Below are 26,642 nucleotides of genomic sequence, written 5' to 3' on the forward strand. Positions count from 1 at the left end.
CTCCCACTAGCGTTTTCTGCCCTTTGGTATTCCACAGCTCCATCCATACCGATTCCACATCATTCAAGCTAATGTCCTTCCTTACTATTACATTAGTTTCCTCTTTAACCAGCAACACCACCCCACCTCCTTTTCCTCTCTGTCTATCCTTCCTAAATGTTGAGTTCCCAGCCTTGGTCACCCTGGAGCCATGTCTCTGTGATGCCAATTACATCATATCCGTTAACTGCTATCTGCGCAGTTAATTCGTCTGCCTTATTCCGAATACTTCTCGCATTCAGGAGTTTAAAAAAAAAAATCTATTGCTCGAGCAGAACTGTTAGAATGCGGAGTGTTCCGGAAATTGGCTTAAAAATGGGAAAACTTGGAAATATAAATTCGCCTTTTCTGATCACTGACTATTCTGGCGGTAAGGTTTGGGGATCAGGAGACAGCAGTAACATCATTCATACTCCTACATGATATTGAGGAGCAGTAAAAAATTTATTGCTGAATTCCACATATGTTCTTGCAAAGTTCTACATTTTCTCCCTCCCCATAACCCTTCACTCCCTTAAATCGCTCAAAAGTCTGTCTATCTCCGCCTTAAATATATTCAATGGCCCAGCCTCCACAGCTCCCTGCGGCAGAGAACTCCACAGATTTACAACCCTCAGAGAAGAAATTCCTCCTCATCAGTTTTAAATGGGCGACCCCTTATTCTGAAACTATGCCCCCTAGTTCTAGACTCCCCCACGAGGGGAAACATCTTCTCGGCATCTACCTTGTCAAGCCCCCTCAGTATCTTATGGTCCTGAAATCCTGGCCTCCACGGGTCCGTATGGAGTGTGTATGGACCCGGCAAGACCCTGCAAGCGCCGGTTTTAAGCGCGCAAGGTGCATGCGCCAAAAAACGCCTTTTCCAGTCGGTCAAGTTCTGGCTTGACAGATCTCACACATCTCAGCAGCCACGACATTCGCATGGGCAACATTACGGTATCTGCCCATCTCATGTCCTTAAAACTCTTGCGCCTGGTAAAAGCAGGCGCACAGCTTACATTTACCAGTGTAAAAAAAGAGTTTTAAAACATAAAAATAAAATTTAAAACCACATTTTTCTGTTAAAAACCCTGCCCACTAAGGTAAGTTTATTTTAAACCCAATTACAAAATTTTTTTTAAAAATCCAAAATATATATTTTTTTCTGACACATTTATTAACTTTAATTTAAATTAATGAAATGTGATTTTTTTTTCTCTTTAAAATTTTTTTTATTTGTGTTTTGTTGTTGGGGGGGGTTGCGGTTTCTCATTCATAATAATGATGAAGACCCCTACTTATGGCGGTCCCATTATTATGAATGAGAATACTTAACCTTGATTGGCTGTCCAGTGCCTCGTGACTCCAGCTTCGCCCCGTGCATCTGTAAGACGTGAACGCGCTCCGTCCGACGTGCCGGGAGAGGAGGCCCCAGACCGGGATAGCTGGAGGCCCCAGCGCTAAAAGGTAGGTGCCGACCTTTTTTTTTAAAAAAAAGAAAACAAACTGGCCCGGAGATTCTGGCCTTGCCGGGTCAGTGCGGAATAGGTACAGGCCCGGCCGGGCCTCGCAAAAGCCAGTTTTTGCCGCGCATGCGCCGAAAACCGGCTTTTGATCTGTCAGGATATCTCTCGACAGATCCCCCGCATCCCCGGGAGTAGGACATCCACGCGGGAGAGATTGGGCTATTTGCCCAGCGGATGTCCTCAAACTTTTACGCCTGGTAAAAGCAGGCACATAGCTTATTTTTTACCAGCTTTAAAACATAAAAATAAAATTTAAATACACATTTTTATAGTTAAAAACCCCCCAAGGTAAGTTTATTTTAAACCCTATTAAAACACATTTAATAAATAAAATCCCCAAAATATGTTTTTTTTTAAAAACATTTAATTAACTCTAATTTCTATTAATTTTAAATATGTGCACTGTTTTATTTATTATGTTGTGTTTGAGTGATTTAGGGGGTTATTCTCGTTGATAATAATGGGAACTCGTACAATCGGAACTCCCATTACTATCAATGAGAATCCTGCACCGTGATTGGTTGTCCAGGCCCACGTGACTCCAGCTTCTCTGTCCGTATCTCGAAGACCAGGACGCGCTGCGAAGCGAGGGGAAACGAAGGCCACTGACTGGGACCACCAGGTACATTCATAGAAAGGTTTCGGGTCGGAGGTGTTCGTCCGCGGGAAGCCCAGCCCCAGGATTTCAGGCCCAATATGTTTCAATAAGATCATTCTTCTAAACTCCAATGAGTACAGGCCCAACCTGCAACTGATGTAATGGAGGGAAATACGGCAGCCTGTGTGCGTACAGCAAGCTCCCACAAACGGCAATGAGATAATGACCAGATAGACATGTCCGCTGCTGGGGGCAGGGATGAAAGAGGGAAAAACTTCCAAAAATAGTTATACAGCTTTCTGAAAGGAGGGAGGGGGGGGTCAGCACACTGTAATTAAAATTAATTAAAGCTTTTTTTGAACAATCTGGTCAAATAAAAAGCCTTTTAAATACTCTTATTTTCTCTTGTGTTGGAGGAAGCATTAATTTTCCAGACTTCCTGCAATAAGGAGAGAGATACTTTTGCTGGAAAATTAAGTACTCCAGTGATTAGTTTAAAAAGCTTCAGTGGAGTTAAAATTAAAGAATAGGATTCTTTAATTACAGGAATGCATAAAAGATTTTTTTTCTTTTAAAGAAAGAGTTCAAATTAAAAGTTAGATACTCCAAGGCAAGAACTTATTCTGGACATATATTGAAGTTAACAGGTTCCCACCTGCCTGATTTTGGCCACGGCAGCCCTGTAATGATGTATCCGTTTGAGGTTTGGGATATATTCCCTCACCACAGTTTGGTGCAGCATCAATGCTACAATTAAGCAACTGGTTCGATCCAGACTGAAGTCAGCCCGTCTGCAAGATGGGAGTTTGTAAGTGTAAGAACAGTTCAAAAGGTCCTTCAATTTTCTCTCTCTATTTTTCGGTGGGCGGGGGGGGTGTTCCGCTCTTTCCCACAGCAGCTATTGGTGAAGAAGAACATAAGAAATAGCAGGAGTAGGCCATATGGCCCCTCGACCTGCTCCGCCATTTAATACGATCATGGCTGATCCGATCATGGGCTCGGGTCCATTTCCCTGCCCGCTCCCCATAACCCCTTATTCACTTATCGGTTAAGAAACTGTCTTTTTCAGTTTATTCAATGTCCCAGCTTCCACAGCTCTGTGAGGCAGTGAGTTCCACAGATCCACAACCCTCAGGAGAAGAAATTTCCCCTCATCTCAGTTTTAAATGGGTGGCCCCTTATTCTAAGATTATGCCCCCTGGTTCTCGTCTCCCCCATCAGTGGAAACATCCTCTCTGCATCCACCTTGTCAAGCCCCCTCATAATGGTGAAGTCTCAAATAAGGTAATGTAATGGAGTACTGTAGACTTGAGTAAGTGTAACCTTAGTTCCTTTATTCTAACTCCAGAATGTTGGTACAGCATGGGAGACCTGCTTATATACAGTGCTCCCAAGGGATGCTGGGATCCCTTGGGATGCCAACAGATACGCCCTCTGGTGGTGGTAGAATACTGGTTTCGTAGGGTTGCATACATAACAATAATCTTCTACGTTTCGATAAGATCTGCCATTTCCATCCACCCTATCTGGACTTGTCTTTTGTTTCCTTCTGCCTTGCACCATCATCCCTTTTACACAAGAAGATAAGAAATAGGAGCTGTTAAAAAGTTAACTTCCGTGACCCTTGAAGTTCCGGCATTAAAGGCTTCGGTGGGTAGGATACTCGCCTCTGAAGGTTGCGTGTTCAAGTCCCACTCCAGGGACTTGAGCACATTATAAAAAAAATCTAGGCTGGCACTCCCAGTTCAGTGCTGAGGGAGCGCTGCACTGTCGGAGGTGCCATCTTTCGAATGAGACATTAAACCGAGGCCCCGTCTGCTCTCTACATAAAAGATCCTATGGCACTATTTCGAAGAAGAGCAGGGGGAGTGATCCCCGGTGTCCTGGCCAATATTTATCCCTCAATCAACATAACAATAAACAAATTATCTGGTCATCATCACATTGCCGGTTGTGGGAGCTTGCTGTGCACAAATTGGCTGCCGTGTTTCCCACATTACAACAGTGACTACACTCCAAAAAGTTCTTCATTGGCTGTAAAGCGCTGCGAGATGTCTGGTGGTCGTGAAAGGCGCTATATAAATGCAAGTCTTTCTTTCTATCTTTGCACTGGAGTGTCAGCCTAGATTTATGTGCTGAAGTCTCTGGAGTGGGACTTGAACCCACAACCGTCTGACTCAGAGGCGAGTGTGCTGACCACAGCCACAGCTGACCCTCTCCTGATAAATTCTATGCACACCGAACATTTTCTTGAGGCTCGACATTGAGTACCAGTAAGCTAGCCAACTGTGGAGGGAATCACATCCGACCCCGTTCACACCTGATCTCCCCACAGTCACTGGACAGCAATCGAAAGCATGTATCCTGACTGACTTTATTCCCTCCCTTCCTAACCCACTCCAGAGACTGGAGCACAAAAATCTAGGCTGACACTCCAGTGCAGTGTTGAGGGAGCGCTGCACTGTCGGAGGTGCCGTCTTTCGGATGAGACGTTAAACCGAGGCCCCGTCTGCCCTCTCAGGTGAACGTAAAATATCCCATTGCACTATTTCGAAGAAGAGCATGGGAGTTCTCCCCGGTGTCCTGGCCAATATTGTTTGCTCAACTGCCACCCCCAAATAACGTTCATTAATCTAACTTGTCGTTTGTGGGACCTTCTGGTGAACGGAATGGTTCCTGCCATTGCTTATAAAATAACAGCGTCGACACTGGGGAAGTATTTAATTGGCTGTGAAGTGCTGCAAGACGGCCTGAAACCCTGATACACCATATAACAAAAAAGGATGCACTGAATACGATTGAATAGTATGAAGGAGCACTGGTTATATACGAAAGGGCGAGAGGGGAAAGGAGACGACATTTTTTTCCCCACAAAGAGGGGTGCTCAGATCTGCAACGCACTACCTGAATCCCAAAAAGTTAGTTTGCAGGTGCAGCAGGTAATCAGGAAGGCGAATGGAATGTTGGCCTTCATTGCGAGAGGGATGGAGTACAAAAGCAGGGAGGTCCTGCTGCAACTGTACAGGGTATTGGTGAGGCCGCACCTGGAGTACTGCATGCAGTTTTGGTCACCTTACTTAAGGAAGGATATACTGGCTTTGGAGGGGGTACAGAGACGATTCACTGAGGCTGATTCCGGAGATGAGGGGGTTACCTTATGATGATAGATTGAGTCGACTGGGTCTTTACTCGTTGGAGTTCAGAAGGATGAGGGGTGGTCTTATAGAAAGATTTAAAATAATGAAAGGGATAGACAAGATAGAGGCAGAGAGGTTGTTTCCACTGGTCGGGGAGACTACAACTAGGGGGCACAGCCTCAAAATACGGGGGAGCCAATTTAAAACCGAGTTGAGAAGGAATTTCTTCTCCCAGAGGGTTGTGAATCTGTGGAATTCTCTGCCCAAGGAAGCAGGTGAGGCTAGCTCATTGAATGTATTCAAATCACAGACAGATAGATTTTTAACCAATAAGGGAATTAAGGGTTACGGGGAGAGGGCGGGTAAGTGGAGCTGAGTCCACGGCCAGATCAGCCATGATCTTGTTGAATGGCGGAGCAGGCTCGAGGGGCTAGATGGCCTACTCCTGTTCCTAATTCTTGTGTTCTTATGTGATGGAATCGGATTGCACAGGAACTTTCAAAGGGCAGTTGGACATGTACTTGGAGGCAGTTCAGAGAAGGTTCACTCGGTTGATTCCGGAGATGAGGTGGGTTGACTTATGAGGAAAGGTTGAATAGGTTGGGTCTTTACTCATTGGAATTCAGAAACGTATAAGATGAGGGGGCTTGACAAGGTGGATACAGAAAGGATGTTTCCACGGATGGGGGAGACTAGAACTAGGGACGTAATCTTAGAATAAGGAGCCACCCATTTAAAACTGGAGATGAGGAGGAATGTCCTCTCTGAGGGTTGTAAATCTGTGGAATTCGCTGCCTCAGAGAGCTGTGGAAGCTGGGTCATTGAATAAATTTAAGGCGGAGATAGACAGTTTCTTAACCGATTAGGGGATAAGGGGAGCGGGCGGGGAAGTGGACCCGAGTCCATGATCAGATCAGACATGATCATATTAAATGGTGGAGCAGGCTCGAGGGGCCGTATGGCCTACTCCTGCTCCTATTTCTGATGTTCTTATGATGAGGACTCGTTTTCAGGGCGATAGGGAAAAGGCTGGGGTATGGGACCAACGCCCCCATGAGCCGCGCTGCTCCGCCTCGCACAGCGTGCCGCCCGTTCAAATGTTTGTGCACGCGCAGTGTCTGCAGTGTACAACCCGGTGAGCGGTCTGCACTGGACCTTGCTGATGACTGTACAGCTTAGCGGGGACACGGTGTGGGACTGAGCACGACTGATCTTTCAAAAGGGCTGGCACGGGCTCGATGGGCCGAATGGCCTCCTTCTGTGCTGCAAGATTCTATTCCATGACCTTTTCTCCGTATAACCTTAATCCCAACACTTCCCCCTCCTTCGACTGCACCTCAAAATAATTTATTTGTTGTAAAAGTGCTTCAGGACATCCATGAGGGCGTAAACAAAAGATGTAGATTTTTATAACGGCTTTCACGACTTCACGAAATGCTTTATAGGCAACTTTTAAATAGTGCCGTGAGATCTTTACCATCCGCCAGAGAGGGGCAGACTGGGCCTCGGTTTAACGTCTAATCTGAAAGAACGCACCTCCGACAGTGCGGCGCTCCCTCAGTACCGCCCCTCCGACAGTGCGGCGCTCCCTCAGTACCGCCCCTCCGACAGTGCGGCACTCCCTCACACAGCGCCCCTCCGACAGTGCGGCGCTCCCTCACACAGCGCCCCTCCGACAGTGCGGCACTCCCTCACACAGCGCCCCTCCGACAGTGCGGCGCTCCGTCAGTACCGCCCCTCCGACAGTGTGGCGCTCCCTCACACAGCGCCCCTCCGACAGTGTGGCGCTCCCTCAGTACTGCCCCTCCGACAGTGCGGCGCTCCCTCAGTACTGCCCCTCCGACAGCGCGGCGCTCCCTCAGTACCGCCCCTCCGACAGTGTGGCGCTCCCTCACACAGCGCCCCTCCGACAGTGCGGCGCTCCCTCAGTACTGCCCCTCCGACAGTGCGGCGCTCCCTCAGTACCGCCCCTCCGACAGTGTGGCGCTCCCTCACACAGCGCCCCTCCGACAGTGTGGCGCTCCCTCAGTACTGCCCCTCCGACAGTGCGGCGCTCCCTCAGTACCGCCCCTCCGACAGTGCGGCACTCCGTCAGTACTGCCCCTCCGACAGTGCGGCGCTCCCTCACACAGCGCCCCTCCGACAGTGTGGCGCTCCCTCAGTACTGCCCCTCCGACAGTGCGGCACTCCCTCAGTACCGCCCCTCCGACAGTGCGGCACTCCGTCAGTACCGCCCCTCCAACAGTGTGGCGCTCCCTCACACAGCGCCCCTCCGACAGTGCGGCACTCCCTCAGTACCGCCCCTCCGACAGTGCGGCACTCCGTCAGTACCGCCCCTCCGACAGTGCGGCGCTCCCTCACACAGCTCCCCTCCGACAGTGCGGCGCTCCCTCAGTACTGCCCCTCCGACAGTGCGGCGCTCCCTCAGTACTGCCCCTCCGACAGTGCGGCACTCCCTCAGTACTGCCCCTCCGACAGTGCGGCGCTCCCTCAGTACTGCCCTTCCGACAGTGCGGCGCTCCCTCAGTACTGCCCCTCCGACAGTGCGGCGCTCCCTCAGTACTGCCCCTCCGACAGTGCGCGCCCCCTCAGTACTGCCCCTCCGACAGTGCGGCGCTCCCTCAGTACTGCCCCTTCGACAGTGCGGCGCTCCCTCAGCACTGCACTAAAGTGTCGGCCTAGATTTATGTGCTTAAGTCTCTGGAACGGGTCTTGAAACTTGAACCCATGACCATCTGACTCAGGCTGACGCTGTAACAAGTGCCTTTTTAAATGCAAGCCTTTCTGTTACGCATTCTGCAGCCTAACCCAAATCCCAGTGTGGGCAGGTGGAACACATTACAAGCAATTAATCACACACCTCAAATCGAGGTCATAGTCAGCTTGACCTTAGATAAGCTGGTTCATGCCACCTTTCGAACATTCTGGAGATTATTTTCTGACGTCACTTCCAGCCATTAACATTACAAATGATATTAAAAGTAAACAACATCAAGTTTCTGGTGAAACGTACTGCGAATGTTATAAAAGGGACAGAGGCCAGGAAGTCAGAAGCATTTTTGGCCAACTTCAACTGGAGTTGCAAGTAAGGAATGGTACAACTGGCCTCAGACCCTTGGCCAGGTATAGGGGGGGTCGGGGGGAATAAAAAAAAGTCAACCAAGATTTCCAATACAGGTTGCTATCCAGTGTCCAACAACCTGCATTTATATAGCACCTTTAATGTAGTAAAACATCCCAGGGCGCTTCACAGGAGCGAGTAACATAATTTAACACCGAGCCACACAAGGAGGTGTTAGGACAGGTGACCAAAAGCTTGGTCAAAGAGTTAGGTTGCAAGGAGCATTTTAAAGGAGGAGAGAGGTAGAGAGGTTTAGGGAGGGAATTCCAGACCTTGGGGTCCAGGCACATGAAGGCACAGCTGGCAATGGTAGAGGGATGAAAATCAGGGATGTGCAAGAGGGCAGAATTGGAGGAGCGCGGAGATCTCGGAGGGTTGTGGGGTCAGAGAGAGGGAGAGGAGAAGCCATGGGAGGATTTGAATAAGAGGATGAGAATTTTGAATTGGAGGAGTTGGTGGTCGGGGAGCCAGTGTAGGTAGGCGAGCACAGGGACGAGGGAACTTGATACGAGTTAGATAGTGTGTGCGGGCAACATCAGGCTTTGCAATACCCACTCCCTCCACTTGGAGATTCACTTTCCAGATAAACAAATGGAGTATGGCCATTTGGCAAGGTACCAGAAGGCATCTGAAACCCTTAGAACCAGAGTGCAATTACTCTAAGGGAAAAAAAAACAGGAAAAGGCCATTCAGCCCCTCGAGCCTTTTCCCCAATTTGCCTGAACGCAGCTATTGTACAACAACAACTTGTTTTTATATAGTGCGTTTAATGCCAAGCCATTGTCAACACCTTCACTGAGGCGCACGAAAGCATGGGCCTTACACTAAACACCCGCAAGACAAAAGGTCCTCCACCAACCTGACCCCACCACTGCCCCGCTGGTCATCAAAATTCACAACTCGGCCCTGGACAAGGTGGACCATTTTCCATACCTCGGGAGCCTACTGTCAGCAAGGGCCGACATAGACGACGAGGTCCAACACCGCCTCCAGTGCGGCCTTCTTGAGACCTCGAATCTGGCATCAAGCTTATGGTCTACAGGGCTGTAGTGATACCCACCCTCCTAAATGGCTCAGAGATGTGGACCATATACAGTAGACACCTCAAAGCACTGGAGAAGTACCACCAGCACTGCCTCCGCAAGATCCTGCAAATCCACTGGGAGGACAGGCGCACCAACGTCAGTGTTCCCAATCAGCATCGAAGCACTGACCACACTCGACCAGCTCCGTTGGGCGGGCCACATTGTCTGCATGCCCGACACGAGACTCCCTAAGCAAGTGCTCTACTCGGAACTCCTACACGGCAAGCGAGCCCCAGGTGGGCAGAGGAAACGTTTTAAGGACGCCCTCAAAGCCTCCTTGATAAAATGCAACATCCCTGCCGACACCTGGGAGTCCCTGGCCCAAGATCGCCCAAAGTGGAGGAAGAGCATCTGGGAGGGCACTGAGCACAGAGTTTCATCACCGAGAGCATGCAGAAACCAAGCACAGGCAGCGGAAGGAGTGTGCGGCAAACCAGTCCCACCCACCCTTTCCTTCAACCACTGTGTGTCACAGGTGGAACAGAGTTGTAATTCCTGTATTGGACTGTACAGCCACCTGAGAACTCACTCTAAGAGTGGAAGCAAGTCTTCCTCAGTTTTGAGGGACTGCCTATGATGATGATGAAAGTAGTAAAACATCCCAAAGTGGTTCACAGGAGCGTTAGCAAAAAATTAATTTGACAATGAACCATATAAGGAGATGACAGGGCAGCAGGCTAATAGCTTGAAGAGCTAGGTTTTAAAGGAGTGTCTTCAAGGAAGAAAGAAAGGTGGAGAGGTTTAGGAGAGAATTCCAGAGCTTGGGACCCAGCCAGCTGAAGGCACGGCCGCCAATGGTGGAGCATTTAAAATCTGGAATGTTGAAAAGGCCAGAATAGACGGAGCACAGAGATCCAGCGCTATTATAGGGCTGGAGGAGATTACAGAGATAGGGAGGGGCGAGGCCGTGGAGGGATGGGAGAACAAGGATGAGAATTTTAAAAGCGAGGCGTTGTTTAATTGGGAGACAATGTAGGTCAGTGATCACAGGGCAGATGGGCGAGCGAGACTTGGTACGAGTTAGCACACGAGTTTTGGATGACCTCGAAGGAGATTAGGACAGGTGACCAAAAGCTTGGTCGAAGAGGTAGGTTTTAAAAGGAGTGTCTTAAAAGTAGGAAAATGAGAGGCGGTGGGGTTGAGGGAAGGAGATTCAAGTTTAGGGCCCAGGCAGCCGAAAGCATGGCCACCAATGGTGACACACAAGTATACTTCCGAGAGCTTGCTAAAAATTGCTAGACAGTGAATAGCTGGTCTTGTCAAAACAGGCAGTCTGAAAATGTATTTATAGCATGCACTGCCCTCAGCTCTCCAAGAGTGACGGACACCAACCATGACTTTAGAGTGTGAATACTATCACTTAGATGAAATATCTTGTCCTGGCTGGTTGTAAACACACCCAAGATTAGCACTACCATGGCAACAGTTTAACAGTCTGTTACTGCATTTCACATCCACCATAATCAGCATAGGCAGTCCCTTGCTTCCACTCCAAAAAGTGAGTTCTCGGGTGGCTGAACAGTCCAATACGAGAATGACAGTGTCCGTCACAGGTGGGACAGACAGTGGTTGAAGGAAAGGGTGGGTGGGGAGTCTGGTTTGCCGCACGCTCCTTCCGCTGCCTGCGCTTGATTTCTGCATGCTCTCGGCGACGAGACTCGAGCTGCTCAGCGCCCTCCTGGATGCACTTCCTCCACTTAGGGCGGTCTTTGGCCAGGGACTCCCAGGTGTCAGTGGGGAATGTTGCATTTTATCAAGGAAGCTTTGAGGATGTCCCTGTAACGTTTCCTCTGCCCACCTGGGGCTCGCCTGCCGTGAAGGAGTTCCGAGTAGAGCGCTTGCTTTGGGAGTCTCATAGAAACATAGAAAATAGGTGCAGGAGCAGGCCATTCGGCCCTTCGAGCCTGCACCACCATTCAATAAGATCATGGCTGATCATTCCCTCAGTACCCCTTTCCTGCTTTCTCTCCATACTCCTTGATCCCTTTAGCCGTAAGGGCCATATCTAACTCCCTTTTGAATATATCCAATGAACTGGCCTCAACAACTTTCTGCGGTAGAGAATTCCACAGGTTAACAACTCTCTGAGTGAAGAAGTTTCTCCTCATCTCAGTCCTAAATGGCCTACCCTTTATCCCAAGACTGTGTCGCCTGGTTCTGGACTTCCCCAACATCGGGAACATTCTTCCCACATCTAACCTGACAATCCCGTCAAAATCTTATACGTTTCTATGAGATCCCCTCTCATCCTTCTAAACTCCAATGTATAAAGGCCCAGTTGATCCAGTCTCTTCTCATATGTCAGTCCCACCATCCCAGGAATCAGTCTGCACTCCCTCAATAGCAAGAACGTCCTTCCTCAGATTAGACGACCAAAACTGAACACAATATTCCAGATGAGGCCTCACTAAGGCCCTGTACAACTGCAGTAAGACCTCCCTGCTCCTATACTCAAATCCCCTAGCTATGAAGGCCAACATACCATTTGCCTTCTTCACCGCCTGCTGTACCTGTATGCCAACTTTCAATGATTGATGAACCATGACACCCAGGTCTCGTTGCACCTCCCCTTTTCCTAATCTGCCACCATTCAGATAATATTCTGCCTGCGTGTTTTTGCCCCCAAAGTGGATAACCTCACATTTATCCACATTATACTGCATCTGCCATGCATTTACCCACTTAGCTAACCTGTCCAAGTCACCCTGCAGCCTTTTAGCATCCTCCTCACAGCTCACACCGCCACCCAGTTTAGTGTCATCTGCAAACTTGGAGATATTACACTCAATTCCTTCATCTAAATCATTAATGTATATTGTAAAGAGCTGGGGTCCCAGCACTGAGCCCTGCGGCACCCCACTAGTCACTGCCTGCCATTCTGAAAAGGATGTTGGGCATGCGGACGATGTGGTCTGCCCAACGGAGCTGGTCGAGTGTGGTCAGTGCTTCAATGCTGGGGATGTTGGCCTGAGCAAGAACACCGATGTTGGTGCGTCTGTCCTCCCAGAGGATTTGCAGGATCTTGCGGAAGCAGCGCTGGTAGTACTTCTCCAGCGCGTTGAGGTGTCTATTGTAAATGGTCCACAGCTCTGAGCCATACAGGAGGGCGGGTCTCACTACTGCCCTGTAGACAAGTCCGACTGCGCCAACGACAGAGAAATCTCCCTGCTATCGGCGACTGGGAAAGTCGTCGCTCGAATCCTTCTCAACCGTCTTCTCCCTGTGGCGGAAGAGCTCCTCCTGGAGTCACAATGCGGATTCCGTCCACTGAGGGGTACAAGGGACATGATCTTCACCGCGCGACAACTACAAGAGAAATGCAGGAACAGCACCAACCCTTGTACATGACCTTCTTTGACCTCACAAAGGCCTTGGACACAGTCAACAGTGAGGGACTATGGAGCGTCCTCCTCCATTTCGGCTGCCCCCAAAAGTTTGTCACCATCCTCCGCCTGCTCCATGACGACATGCAGGCCGTGATCCTGACCAATGGATCCACCACAGACCCAATCCACGTCCGGACTGGGGTCAAGCAAGGCTGCGCCATCGTACCAATGCTTTTCTTCACTGCAATGCTCCATCTCACTCTCAACAAGCTCCCTGCTGGAGTGGAACTAAACTATAGAACCAATAGGAACCTGTTCAGCCTTCGTCGTCTTCAGGCTAGATCCAAGACATCCACCCAGTGCAGTAACAGCATAAAAAGAATGAATCGCCTTATATAGCACCTTTCACAACATCAGGATGTCTCAAAGTGCTTCAAAACCAATGAAGTACTTTTTTGACATGTAGTCAGTTATAATGTGGAAAACACACAGCCAATTTGTTCACAGCAAGCTCCCACAAACAGCAATGTGATAATGACCAGATAATCTTGTTTTAGTTATGTTGGTTGAGGGATAAATATTGGCCTAGGCACTGCGGATAACTCCCCTGCTCTTCTTCAAAACAGTGACATGGGATCTTTTACATCCACCCGAGAGAGCAGACGGGGCCTCGGTTTAACGTCTCATGCAAAAGATGGCAACACCGATAGTGCAGCACTCCCTCAGCACTGCACTGTGGAGTGCGAGCCTGGATTTTTGTGCTCAAGTCCCTGGAGTGGGACTTGAACTCATGACCTTCTGACTCAGAGGCAAGGGCACTACCCACAGAGCCACATCTGAGACCAAGTAAACACACTGTAGTAAATGAGAGAACGTTAGCACTATTTCAAGAATATATCATTGGCATCTGTGCCTTGGCATACATTGCTCCCTCAACCACCAAACAAACAGGTTAATTGCCCATTCACCTCATTGCTCTGTGTGGGACATTGTTGGTCCAGAATGGATTTGCCAATGATAATATTTGCTGCACTGCCAAGTAATTTGTCGTGTGAAGTGATTCGAGGGACCACCATGTGTAAAGTTCCTATATAAATGCAGGAGTTATTTATTATATTCGTGAATTGTATTCCTTCAGGCCGGCAACAACCTTGCACAGCGACTATAATTAATAAGCCGTCGAGCACATTCTGTCTGAGTCGGACGTCAACTATTTGCATTTTCTACCTCCTTGTTTATAGAGGATGCCAAGAAATTCCAGAACTAGGTCATTATTGCAAGAGCTGAGATGTACACAGACTGGAGTAGTTGTTAATATTCTCTCTCACTGACTAGACTCCTAACAGGCAATAACAGCTTATGGGTAAACAAGGCCAGTGACAAGCAGTAACTGGGCTAATGATGGTGGGAGTCCTCCCTCCGTGCTTGGCTCAATTCATAGCAGCACTCTTGGGCCAAAGAGTTGTTGGTATGAGCTCCATGTCAGGGTAAACTAGGCTGACACTCCGGTGCAGTAGCGAGCGAGTTTCATTGGCAGAAGTGCAACCAAACCCCTACATCTAATAAGTGGAAACTTCTCATTGTCCGCATACCTGGCACAAGACTCACGAAGCAAGCGCTCTACTCAGAACTCCTACACGGCAAACAAGCTCAAGGCAGGCAGAGGAAACGTTTCAAGGACACCCTCAAAGCCTCACGTGCAACATCCCCACCGACACCTGGGAGTCCCTGGCCAAAGACCGCCCTAAGTGGAGGAAGAGTATCCGGGAGGGCGCTGAGCACCTCGAGTCTCGTCGCCGAGAGCATGCGGAAAACAAGCGCAGGCAGCGGAAGGAGTGTGCGGCAAACCAGACTCCCCACCCACCCTTTCCCTCAACCACTGTCTGTCCCACCTGTGACAGAGACTGTAATTCCTGTATTGGACTGTTCAGTCACCTGACAACTCACTTTTAGAGTGGAAGCAAGTCTTCCTCGATTCCGAGGGACTGCCTATGATGATGATGTGATGTGATAGCCTAGTGCTCGCATCCATCTTGTACTGTGAAGTGACCGGTGGTCTGTGGCACTGCCTATGATGATGATGACTTCTCATTATTTTTTTATATGGACTTTTGATAGAGGGGGAAAAATGTGACTTGGAAATATATCGGCCGTTCCTTCATCGTCGCTGGGTCAAAATCCTGGAACTCCCTCCCTAACAGCACTGTGGGAGCACCTTCACCACACGGACTGCAGCGGTTCAAGGCGGTGGCTCACCACCACCTTCTCAAGGGGCAGTTGGGGATGGGCAATAAATGCCAGCCTTGCCAGCGATGCCCACATCCCGGGAATGAATTTAAAAAAAGGAACTCTTCTGGCTTGGTGAGAAGGGAGGAAACAAAACTTGAAATGGTTCAGATCCTCTATGCTCTAACGGTGTGGTGTGGTAGCCTGGGAGATACATTACCCAACCAGCAGCCCAGAGGTCACAAGTCCAAATCCCACCACGGCAAGTGATGAAACCAAATTCAATCAATCTGGTCATTTGTGGAGTGGCACCAGAAATAACAAATGTGAAAGTGATTGGATTGATACAGTCAGTCAGTCAGTCCCTCAAAATCAAGGAAGACTTGCTTCCATCTAAAAGTGAGTTCTCAGGTGAGTGAACGGTCCAATACGGGAATTACAGTCCCTGTCACAGGTGGGACAGACAGTGGTTGAAGGAAAGGGTGGGTGGGGAGTCTGGTTTGCCGCACGCTCCTTCCGTTGCCTGCGCTTGCTTTCTGCATGCTCTCGGCGACGAGACTCGAGGTGCTCAGCACCCTCACGGATGCTCTTCCTCCACTTAGGGCGGTCTTTGGCCAGGGACTCCCAGGTATCGGTGGGGAATGTTGCATTTTATCAAGGAGGCTTTGAGGGTGTCCTTGAAACGTTTCCTCTGCCCATCTGGGGCCCGCTTGCCGTGCATGTGTTCCGAGTAGAGTGTTTGCTTTGGGAGTCTTGTGTCGGGCATGCGGACAATGTGGCCCGCCCAGCGGAGCTGGTCGAGTGTGGTCAGTGCATCGATGCAAGAACACGTGGTTCACCAATGTTCTTCAGGGAAGGGAGTTTGCCACCACTACATGTGACTCCAGTCTTGATGGCCTCAGGAGGACATCTGAGACAGGGCCTCAGTTTAACATCTCATCTAAAAGACGGCACCTCTGACAGTGCAACGCTCCCTCAATACTGCGCTGGGAGCGTCAGGCAAGAACATAAGAAATAGGAGCAGGAGTCGGCCATTTGGCCCCTCGAGCCTGCTCCGCCATTCAATAAGATCATGGCTGATCTGATCGTGGCCTCAACTCCACTTCCCTGCCCGCTCCCCATAACCCTCGACTCCCTTATCGTTCAAAAATCTCTGACTACCTCCACCTTAAACATACTCTCAATGACCCAGCTGCCACAGCTCTCTGGGGTAGAGAATTCCAAAGGTTCACGACCATCAGAGAGATGAAATTCCTCCTCATTTCCGTTTCCCCTTTATTCTGAAACTATGCCCCCTGGTTCTAGATTCCCCCACGAGTATTTGTGCTCAAGTCCCAGGAGTCTCTATTTCAGGAGAATTGGAATTATTGGAGCTATTCCAAATCCACATCCAGATCCTGGGGGCAGGAGAGAGAAGCAGAACTCGGTAGATAACAGCGCCCATAGGCAGTCTTTGAAGAGTCACATCTGGAAACGCTCCATAAATGACCCGACATGCATGCTTATTTATTCATCCCCAATTTGAGAACCTCTTGCTCCCTTGGGGTTGAAATGACCTGCCCACTCTTCCTCTCCCTGTCCAGTTCAAACTGCAAGTGCTCAACCACTACTTATGCGTGTAATGTGGTGAGCACCCACGTAATGACAGGCCGTAAGACAAGCGGAACTGTGAACCACTGCAAGTAGCCATTACATCGCTTGTCGTGTGGTTTTAGGCATCCCATAATCTCAGCCCTGAAAAAAGGGGAAAAAAAAAAATCACAAAGCCAATGGCTGTGGAGACTGCCGCAATTTCCTCCCTGAAGTAGAGACTGAGACAGCCATTGAACTCCCTTAGCCACGCAGAAGTCTCTCATTACAGCCAATCCATTAACTAATGGTTCCAAGTGGGTCTCTTCGCTTCAATTGCACATCCTTCCAAATGGAAATGCTCGTGATGCTGTCAGGGAGGAGACACTACAGAAGCTGGGATTGTTCTCCTTTGAGCAGAAGGTGGTCAGAATCACAGAAACTTACAGCACAGAAGGAGGCCGACTCTTTGAAAGAGCAGTCGTTCTTAGTCCTACATTCCCACTTTTTTGTCCATAACCCTGCAAGTTCCTCATCTTCCAAGTAACTGACCAACTCCCTTTTAAAATCCTCTGGACCAAGACCTAGCTCTGTCAAGCCCCGTGTGGTGGCTGGTGTGCAACGGCCACCCCACGTTAAAAAAATCCACGCACAGGCATCTTCCACCCTTCAGGATGTAGTTCAGGATCTGGAATGTTAGGTCCTTCATTGAAATACCTGTGAACGCATCCCTTTTCGGTGTGGAAGCAAGCCATCCTCGATACGAGGGACCGCCTAATACTAATACTATACTATACTAAAATTATTAATGGAATTATGGAGGTTAAGGGGGGAGATGGATTTAATAGAGGTGCTTTGATAGACTAGATAAAAACAAAAACTTGAATTTCTATAGCACCGTTCACGACCACCGGATGTCACAAAGCACTGTACAACCAAAGAAGTACTTTTGGAGTGTAGTCACTGGTGTAATGTAGGAAACACGGCAGCCAATTTGCACACAGCAAACTCCCACAAACAACAATGTGATACATGACCAGATCATCTGTTTGTGTTATGTTGATTGAGGGATAAATAGTGGCCAGGACAGATGGGAAGAAAGTGGTTCTGCTGGTGGAAGGGTCAGTAATCAGAGGGCACAGATTTAAGACAACTGGCAAAAGAACTAGGGCTGGGAGACGAGGAGAATTTTTATAATCGGGGAACGCGTTGCCTGAAAGGATGGCGGAACCAGATTCAATAGCAACCTTCGAAAGTGAATTGGATAAATTCTCAGAGGAAAAATTTGCAGGTCTACAGTGGGGCGGTGGGGGAATGGGAAGAGTGCGGACAAGCATCATGGACCAAATGGCCTCCTTCTGCACTACAAGATCCTATGTTGTCATCATAGGCCGTACCTCGGAATCGAGGAAGACTTGCTTCCACTCTTAAAATGAGTCCTTAGGTGACTGAACAGTCCAATACGAGAGCCACAGTCCCTGTCACAGGTGGGACAGACAGTGGTTGAAGGAAAGGGCGGGGAGCCTGGTTTGCCGCACGCTCCTTCCGTTGCCTGTGGCTTGGTTTCTGCACGCTCTCGGCGACGAGATTCGAGGTGCTCAGCGCCCTCCCAGATGCCCTTCCTCCACTTAGGGTGGTCTTTGGCCAGGGACTTCCAGGTGTCGGTGGGGATGTTGCACTTTATCAGAAGGCTTTTGACTCAGCAGCCACACACTATTGCACAATGTCAATTTAATCTTGGCCAAGCTCCATTTTAACTTAGACAGTGATTTACTAATGAATAATTCAACTTGACTCCTTGCACTGGGCTGATTGAGACACAGAGACAGGTATAGTTTAGGGAGGGTGGCAGTACTATCTTGGCTGCCTGTTGATTTTAACCTACCCATGCTATTGTTCATTGTGTGCCAAAGAAAAGATAAGAGAAATTCAGAGCAGTGGAGGAACCATCCCTAAAATGCTCACCTCAAGCAGAGATGTCTGCTATTTAAAACAGGTTGGCACTTTGCCATCTCCTTTGCCCCAAATTAAAATAGCGAGACACGGAACAAAAAAAAGGAGCTGGAGAAGGGGACAGCAGTAAGTAAATTCAGAGGCAGTTGGCATCCAGCAGCAGTTAAAAACATGTCAACACTTGCCTCAGATGGCACAGAGACCCACGACTCGAGGTGACATCACCGTGGTATGGGAGACAAAGCAACATCGACACTGGACGTCGCACGCCACCATCTAGTGCCAGCTGTGGCTCAGTGCGTAGAGCACTCGCCTCGGAGTCAGAAGGTTGTGGGTTCAAATCCCACTCCAGGGACTGGAGCACATAAATCTAGGCTGGCACTCCCAGTGCAGTGCTGAGGGAGTGCTGCACTGTCGGAGGTGCCGTCTTTCAGATGAGACATTAAACCGAGGCCCCCCTGTCTGCTCTCTCAGGTAGATGTAAAAGATCCCATGGCACTATTTCGCAGGGGAGTTATCCCCAGTGTCCTGGTCAATATTTATCCCTCAATCAACATCACCAAAACAGATTATCTGGGCATTATCACATTGCTGTTTGTGGGAGCTTGCTGTGCGCAAGTTGGCTGCCGCATTACAACAGTGAGTGCACTCCAAAAGTACTTCATTGGCTGTAAAGCACTTTGGGACGTCCGGTAGTCATGAAAGGCGCTATATAAATCCAAGTCTTTCTTTCTTTATCTTGTTCTATTCACTTGGCCCATGGATACAACAACAACTTGCATTTATATAGCACCTTTAACATAATAAAACGACCCAAGGCTCTTCACAGGAGCATAAATTGGACACCGACTCAAAGAAGCAGACATTACTTGGATATATACACTTGAAAAGGAGAAATTTGCAGGGCTGTGGGGAAGATCGGGGGGGGGTTTCAAGATGGACTAATTGGAGAGCTCTTTTGAAGAGCCGGTACAGGCACGATGGGCTGAATGGCCTCCTCCCTGTGCTGTGTGATTCTATGATTAGGACAAGTGAACAAAAGCAGGCAGTACAGTAAAACTTGCCCAAAACTTAGCCACAGGCAATACAAATAGGAGACATTGCACAACAGTATATTAAACCACTCACATTACAGGTACATAATTGCACAACGGGGGGAGGAGATATATATCTGAATGTGACAAATAAAGCTTTTGTAGATCAGTCATATGGAATTAAATAACCCTAGTTAGTAACATTGTAGATTTTTTAAATCAGCAGCTCATCCCGCTGCTGAAGTCCTCATCCACGCCTTTGTTACCTCTAGACTTGACCATTCCAATGCACTCCTGGCTGGCCTCCCACATTCTACCCTATGCAAACTTGAGGTGATCCAAAACTCGGCTGCCCGTGTCCTAACTCGCACCAAGTCCCGCTCACCCATCACCACCTGTGCTCGCTAACCTACTTTGGCTCCCGGTGAAGCAACGCCTCGACTTTAAAATTCTCATCCTCGTTTACAAATCCTTCCATGGCCTCGCCCCCTCCCTATCTCTGTAATCTCCTCCAGCCCCACAACCCTCCGAGATATCTGCGCTTACCTGTTGAACATCCCCGATTGTAAATCGCTCCACCATTGGTGTTCATGCCTTCAGCTGCCAAGGCCCTAAACTCTGGAATTCACTCTCAAAACGTCTCCCTCCTCCTTTAAATGCTCCCTAAAAGCTACCTCTTTACTCTAATTTCTCCTTGTGTGGCTCAGTGTCAAATTTTGTTAATGCTCCTATGAAGCGCCTTGGGACATTTTTCTACTTTAAAAGGCACTATATAAAGACAGGTTGTATATAGAATTATGTAGTGATTTGACCGTATGCTTCAAAAAATCTATTTCCTTATCTCTGACAAGACTTTTGTAAATTTCTGATGCTGAGCGATATATACACCCTGAAATACGATACCTTGTGTTGTACAATCCTTAAAAAACACAAAAGTATTTCTCCATCTCGTTGATCCATTATTGACAAACCCCCAGCAACCACCCCCTTAAAAAGAGTCACATATCGCGCGGCACAATCCAGAATGCAAAGTCATACCATTATTGATCGGCAGAGAGGTTTACAACCGAGAGATAAACAGACACAGAATAGATCAAATCCAGAAAAGGAGCAATTAAACTTAAACCACCAGCCAAAAGAAAAAAAATCTTTGTCCCTGTTCGCCCGGTTGCTGGGTGTCTGAGTGGGACTGAGTTCCAGACACTGTTGCATTTTTTTTTAAAGTATCGCATCAGGGGGCAACTAAAAGTATCCCTCTTTGTTTTTAACTCAATTGTATCCCTGTCCACCCCTGCTGCAGGCATTCACTTGAGAGTCCCTGGCAAAATCTCACCTCTCTGGATGGCGAACCCTGCGGATTGTGCACACTCCTTTGACCAAGCGCTGGTCTGCCCGGGACTGATGAAACCGACAACTGGTCGATTTCTGCTTGTCGGTTTCAGCACACAAATACTTTTTCTCCCGCCTGTGGGAGGAGTGCGGAAGCTGCCAACGCGCATGAGCTGAGTTATCAAACAAACACATGTTGGCATGAAGACTGGGACTTGTAGTTTCTATTGTGTGTGTGTGTATGGGGCGGGGATAGGGGAATTCTTAAAGTGACAGAGTGCTGGGCTATTTCACATTATCCACCACCCCCCCCCCCCCCCCCCGAAAGATCCACAGAGAGTTGATGAATTCACCAGGAAAGTTAGTTCAGTCCCCCTCCTTCCCCCGTCCCCCAGTGCTGAGTCAAGTGAAATAATGCAGATGCTGGAAATCTGAAAGAGAAAAGAGAAAATGCTGGAAACACTGACAGGTCAAGCAGCGAACCTCTCCTTCTTTGGCTCCGGGTCAATCTTTTGTCTGATTAGAACATATGAAATAGGAACAGGAGCAGGCCATTTGGCCCCTCGCACCTGTTCCGCCATTCAATAAGATCCTGGCTGATCTTCGACCTCAACAACAACAACAACTTGTATTTATCTAGCGCCTTTAACGTAGTGAAACGTCTAAAGGCTTTCACAGCAGTGTTATAAAACAAAACAAATACATTTGACACCAAGCCACACAAGAAGAAATTACGACAGATGACCGAAAGCCTGGTCAAAGAGGTAGGGCTAGACTTTCCACTTTGCTGGCTATCGCCTCAAAAATGGACGATGTATCAGCCTTGATGATCGCTGGAACATCGCCCATTTTTTGGATTGGGATTTTCGGCCTAGCGATAGCGCAGCGACGTGTAACGGACGAAGCGATAGCGCAGCGACGTGTAACGGACAAAGCGATAGTCCAGCGATGTGTAACGGACGAAGCGATAGTCCAGCGATGTGTAACGGACGAAGCGATAGTCCAGCGACATGAAACGGGACGAAGCGATAGCCCAGCGATGTGTAACGGACGAAGCGATAGCCCAGCGATGTGTAACGGATGAAGCGATAGTCCAGCGATGTGTAACGGACGAAGCGATAGTCCAGCGATGTGTAACGGACGAAGCGATAGCGCGGCGATGTGTAACGGACGAAGCGATAGCCCAGCGATGTGTAACGGACGAAGCGATAGTCCAGCGATGTGTAACGGACGAAGCGATAGCGCAGCGATGTGTAACGGGCGAAGCGATAGTCCAGCGATGTGTAACGGACGAAGCGATACCGCAGCGATGTGTAACGGACGAAGCGATAGTCCAGCGATGTGTAACGGACGAAGCGATAGTCCAGCGATGTGTAACGGACAAAGCGATAGTCCAGCGATGTGTAACGGACGAAGCGATAGCCCAGCGATGTGTAACGGACGAAGCGATAGTCCAGCGATGTGTAACGGACGAAGCGATAGTCCAGCGATGTGTAACGGACGAAGCGATAGTCCAGCGATGTGTAACGGACAAAGCGATAGTCCAGCGATGTGTAACGGACGAAGCGATAGTCCAGCGATGTGTTACGGACAAAGCGATAGTCCAGCGATGTGTAACGGACGAAGCGATAGTCCAGCGATGTGTAACGGACGAAGCGATAGCGCAGCGATGTGTAACGGACAAAGCGATAGCGCAGCGATGTGTAACGGACGAAGCGATAGTCCAGCGATGTGTAACGGACGAAGCGATAGCGCAGCGATGTGTAACGGACAAAGCGATAGTCCAGCGATGTGTAACGGACGAAGCGATAGTCCAGCGATGTGTAACGGACAAAGCGATAGCCCAGCGATGTGTAACGGGCGAAGCGATAGTGCAGCGATGTGTAACGGGACGAAGTGATAGCCCTGCGATGTGTAACGGACGAAGCGATATGTAACGGGACGAAGTGATAGCCCAGCGATGTGTAACGGGACAAAACGATAGCCCAGCGATGTGTAACGGATGAAGCAATAGTCCAGCGATGTGTAACGGACAAAGCGATAGCCCAGCGATGTGTAACGGACGAAGCGATAGCGCAGCGATGTGTAACGGACGAAGCGATAGCCCAGCGATGTGTAACGGACGAAGCCATAGTCCAGCGACGTGTAACGGACGAAGCGATAGCCCAGCGATGTGTAACGGACAAAGCGATAGTCCAGCGATGTGTAACGGACAAAGCGATAGTCCAGCGATGTGTAACGGACAAAACGATAGTCCAGCGATGTGTAACGGACGAAGCGATAGTGCAGCGATGTGTAACGGACGAAGCGATAGCCCAGTGATGTGTAACGGACGAAGCGATAGTGCAGCGATGTGTAACGGACGAAGCGATAGCCCAGTGATGTGTAACGGACGAAGCGATAGTGCAGCGATGTGTAACGGACGAAGCGATAGTCCAGCGATGTGTAACGGATGAAGCGATAGCCCAGCGATGTGTAACGGACGAAGCGATAGTGCAGCGATGTGTAACGGACGAAGCGATAGTCCAGCGATGTGTAACGGACGAAGCGATAGCCCAGCGATGTGTAACGGACGAAGCGATAGCGCAGTGATGTGTAACGGACAAAGCGATAGTCCAGCGATGTGTAACGGACGAAGCGATAGCGCAGCGATGTGTAACGGACGAAGCGATAGTCCAGCGATGTGTAACGGATGAAGCGATAGTCCAGCGATGTGTAACGGACGAAGCGATGTGTAACGGACGAAGCGATAGCGCAGTGATGTGTAACGGACAAAGCGATAGTCCAGCGATGTGTAACGGACGAAGCGATAGTGCAGCGATGTGTAACGGACGAAGCGATAGTCCAGCGATGTGTAACGGACGAAGCGATAGCCCAGCGATGTGTAACGGATGAAGCGATAGTCCAGCGATGTAGAAGGCAAAGCTTCCCTAGCAAAGGCCTTGTGCACATGCGACTTTTTTTCGGTAAACAGGTTTTCCCGCGTTTTGGGAGGTCACACATGCGCAGAAGGTAAGGGGAGAGAGAGAGGAGAGAGAGAGAGAGAGAGAAAGGCTGTGGAGAGGAGATAGAGAGAGAGAGGATAAAGAGAGAAAGGAGACAGAGATAGGAGGAAATCAGGAAAGTTTGGTAGAATACGTAAAAGAAATATGTCATCATTTGATAGTGATGTGGAGGGGGGAAGGCGGAGGGCAAAGCTGTTTTCAGACAAGGCCAACGAGGCCCTCGTCCAGGAGGTGCACTCTCGGTTGACCCAATTAACCTTCACCCCGGGTCTACAGAAAGCTCTGGGCCAAGGTCGCAGACGTTATCTCCTCGGCGTCCCACGAGGCAGGGGGCCCGACCAGTCTTGTTGCTTTGGTAAGATTAAGTATAGATTTTATATTGTAATGATGCAAATTGTAATTACAAATATAACAGTAAGTCTCCTGGATTGAATTTAATTTTGTTATTTTACATACACATATGCTAAGATCTGGACAGGGCTATGACCCTGTGCCCTTTTTAAGTCTCTTTGGCTGCTGTCACTCAGGGACTCAGCATGGACTGGGGGAGAGCTGCCCTGGCTCACTGTCTGCCCTGGGACACTTTGGGACATTAGCTCCTGTCATTGCCGAGTTCAATGGCGATTGTAGTATAGAGAGATGTATATATCAAGCATGAGCTCCTAAACACGCCGATCTTTGTTATAACTGTGCATCAATTGTGGATACAAACCCTATTTACATTGGAAACTGTTGTCTTTCCATGATATTACATAGTCAATTAGCTTATGCCATGCTCTTTTCACATTGGCAGAGGAAGATATCTAACAACTGCTCAGAGCAGAGGCGCACCAGAGGGAGCCCTGCCCAGCTATCGCAACTAACCGACCTCGAGGAATGTGCCGCGGCACTTGTGGGCACCCACAGTCGCTCGGCCACCACCCGTGGTGTTGCAGAACCCTCCCACGTGAGTAATGTGTCAAGCAATGTTAAAGTTATGTAACATCATTGAATTATATAATATACGAATGATGTCATGTTATGCATGCAGCCTCTGTGCTACTCTCAGGTTGACAACATAAGGACATAAAAAATAAGCGCTGGGGCAGGTCATCTGGCCATCTGCCCCTTCTCTGTCTACTCCTCATAAACCCACATTCCCTTATCATTTTGTCCATCTCCGACTGATCCAACCTCCACAGCTCTCTGGAGCAAAGAATTCCACATAGATGTACTACCATATGTACTACCATATAATGCATTAATATGTAACGTCTCTCGGTCACATTTATTGTAGTAGAGCTGCTCCTCCTCCGTATGTCGGCATAGCGCAAGAATCCCTTCAGTTCTAATAAGATCAATAAGCTCAATTGTGTTTTGCAGGTCAACCAGCTCCAGAGGCACAAAGGGAGGCACCATTGCAGGTGTCTATCACCACGGGTGGTGACGAGGAGGAAGAGGAGGAGGAGACTACCGACCCAGAGGAGGAAGCTGTTATGGAAACGGAGGAGGATGCCCCTTTCACCCCTCCGACAGTGGAACCTGCGGCCACTTTGTCGATTGTGACGGAAGAGGTACCGGGACCAAGCGGCCTGCAGCCGGCGACGCCAAGGCACGTTACAGTGCACACCACCGACCCCCACGGAGGTCGGGTCAGCGAGTTCAGCACGCGCCTCCTCTGGCCAATCGGATAGAGGGCTTGATCACAATGTGCGAGGAGACTGTCGCGATTAGTCGCGAACATCTCCAGGCATTCGTGGTGTTCATAAGGGACATGTCCCGGGTGTGTGCTGTGCAAGCAGAGGTTTCGCAGCAGAATCTCTTGGAGATGCGTGCGCAGATCACCTCCATCGACGCCTTGCGACGTGCGTTGTTGGCGGGACACGGCACTCAACCCCAAGGTGCCACTGTCACACACCACCAGCACCAGCACACGAGTGAGTCAGGAGGAAGCACTCGGAAGGCGATGCCTCAGCTTCGTCTACCCCTCCATTGACACCCCCCCCCACCCCGCAACAGACGATCGCGCCACCATCACCCCCACCACGGCAGGAAGTCTTGCCGTTGCCCGCAACACGCCAGCGACATACAAACATAGAAAATAGGTGCAGGAGTAGGCCATTCAGCCCTTCGAGCCTGCACCGCCATTCAATGAGTTCATGGCTGAACATGCAACTTCAGTACCCCATTCCTGCTTTCTCACCATACCCCTTGATCCCCCTAGTAGTAAGGACTACATCTAACTCCTTTTTGAATATATTTAGTGAATTGGCCTCAACAACTTTCTGTGGTAGAGAATTCCACAGGTTCACCACTCTCTGGGTGAAGAAGTTTCTCCTCATCTCGGTCCTAAATGGCTTACCCCTTATCCTTAGACTGTGACCCCTGGTTCTGGACTTCCCCAACATTGGGAACATTCTTCCTGCATCTAACCTGTCTAAACCCGTCAGAATTTTACACGTTTCTATGAGATCCCCTCTCATTCTTCTGAATTCCAGTGAATACAAACCCAGTTGATCCAGTCTTTCTTGATAGGTCAGTCCCGCCATTCCGGGAATCAGTCTGGTGAACCTTCGCTGCACTCCCTCGATAGCAAGAATGTCCTTCCTCAAGTTAGGAGACCAAAACTGTACACAATACTCCAGGTGTGGCCTCACCAAGGCCCTGTACAACTGTAGTAACACCTCCCTGCCCCTGTACTCAAATCCTCTCGCTATGAAGGCCAACATGCCATTT

At 49.2% G+C, this 26,642-nt stretch overlaps 1 protein-coding gene across 1 annotated transcript in view; it reads right to left on the reverse strand.

Moving 5' to 3' along the window:
- The window catches only part of capn5a (calpain 5a), a 129,757-nt gene extending 108,707 nt beyond the window's left edge, over nt 1–21,050 (reverse strand). The window contains exon 1 of the mRNA XM_070892553.1: nt 20,927–21,050. The gene's annotated coding sequence lies outside the window, so the exon portion shown is untranslated. The remainder of the gene's footprint in view (nt 1–20,926) is intronic.
- Between the last annotated feature and the right edge of the window lie 5,592 nt (nt 21,051–26,642).

This window comes from Pristiophorus japonicus, chromosome 10 (assembly GCF_044704955.1).
Source record: "Pristiophorus japonicus isolate sPriJap1 chromosome 10, sPriJap1.hap1, whole genome shotgun sequence".
Classification (NCBI taxonomy): Eukaryota; Metazoa; Chordata; class Chondrichthyes; family Pristiophoridae; genus Pristiophorus; species Pristiophorus japonicus.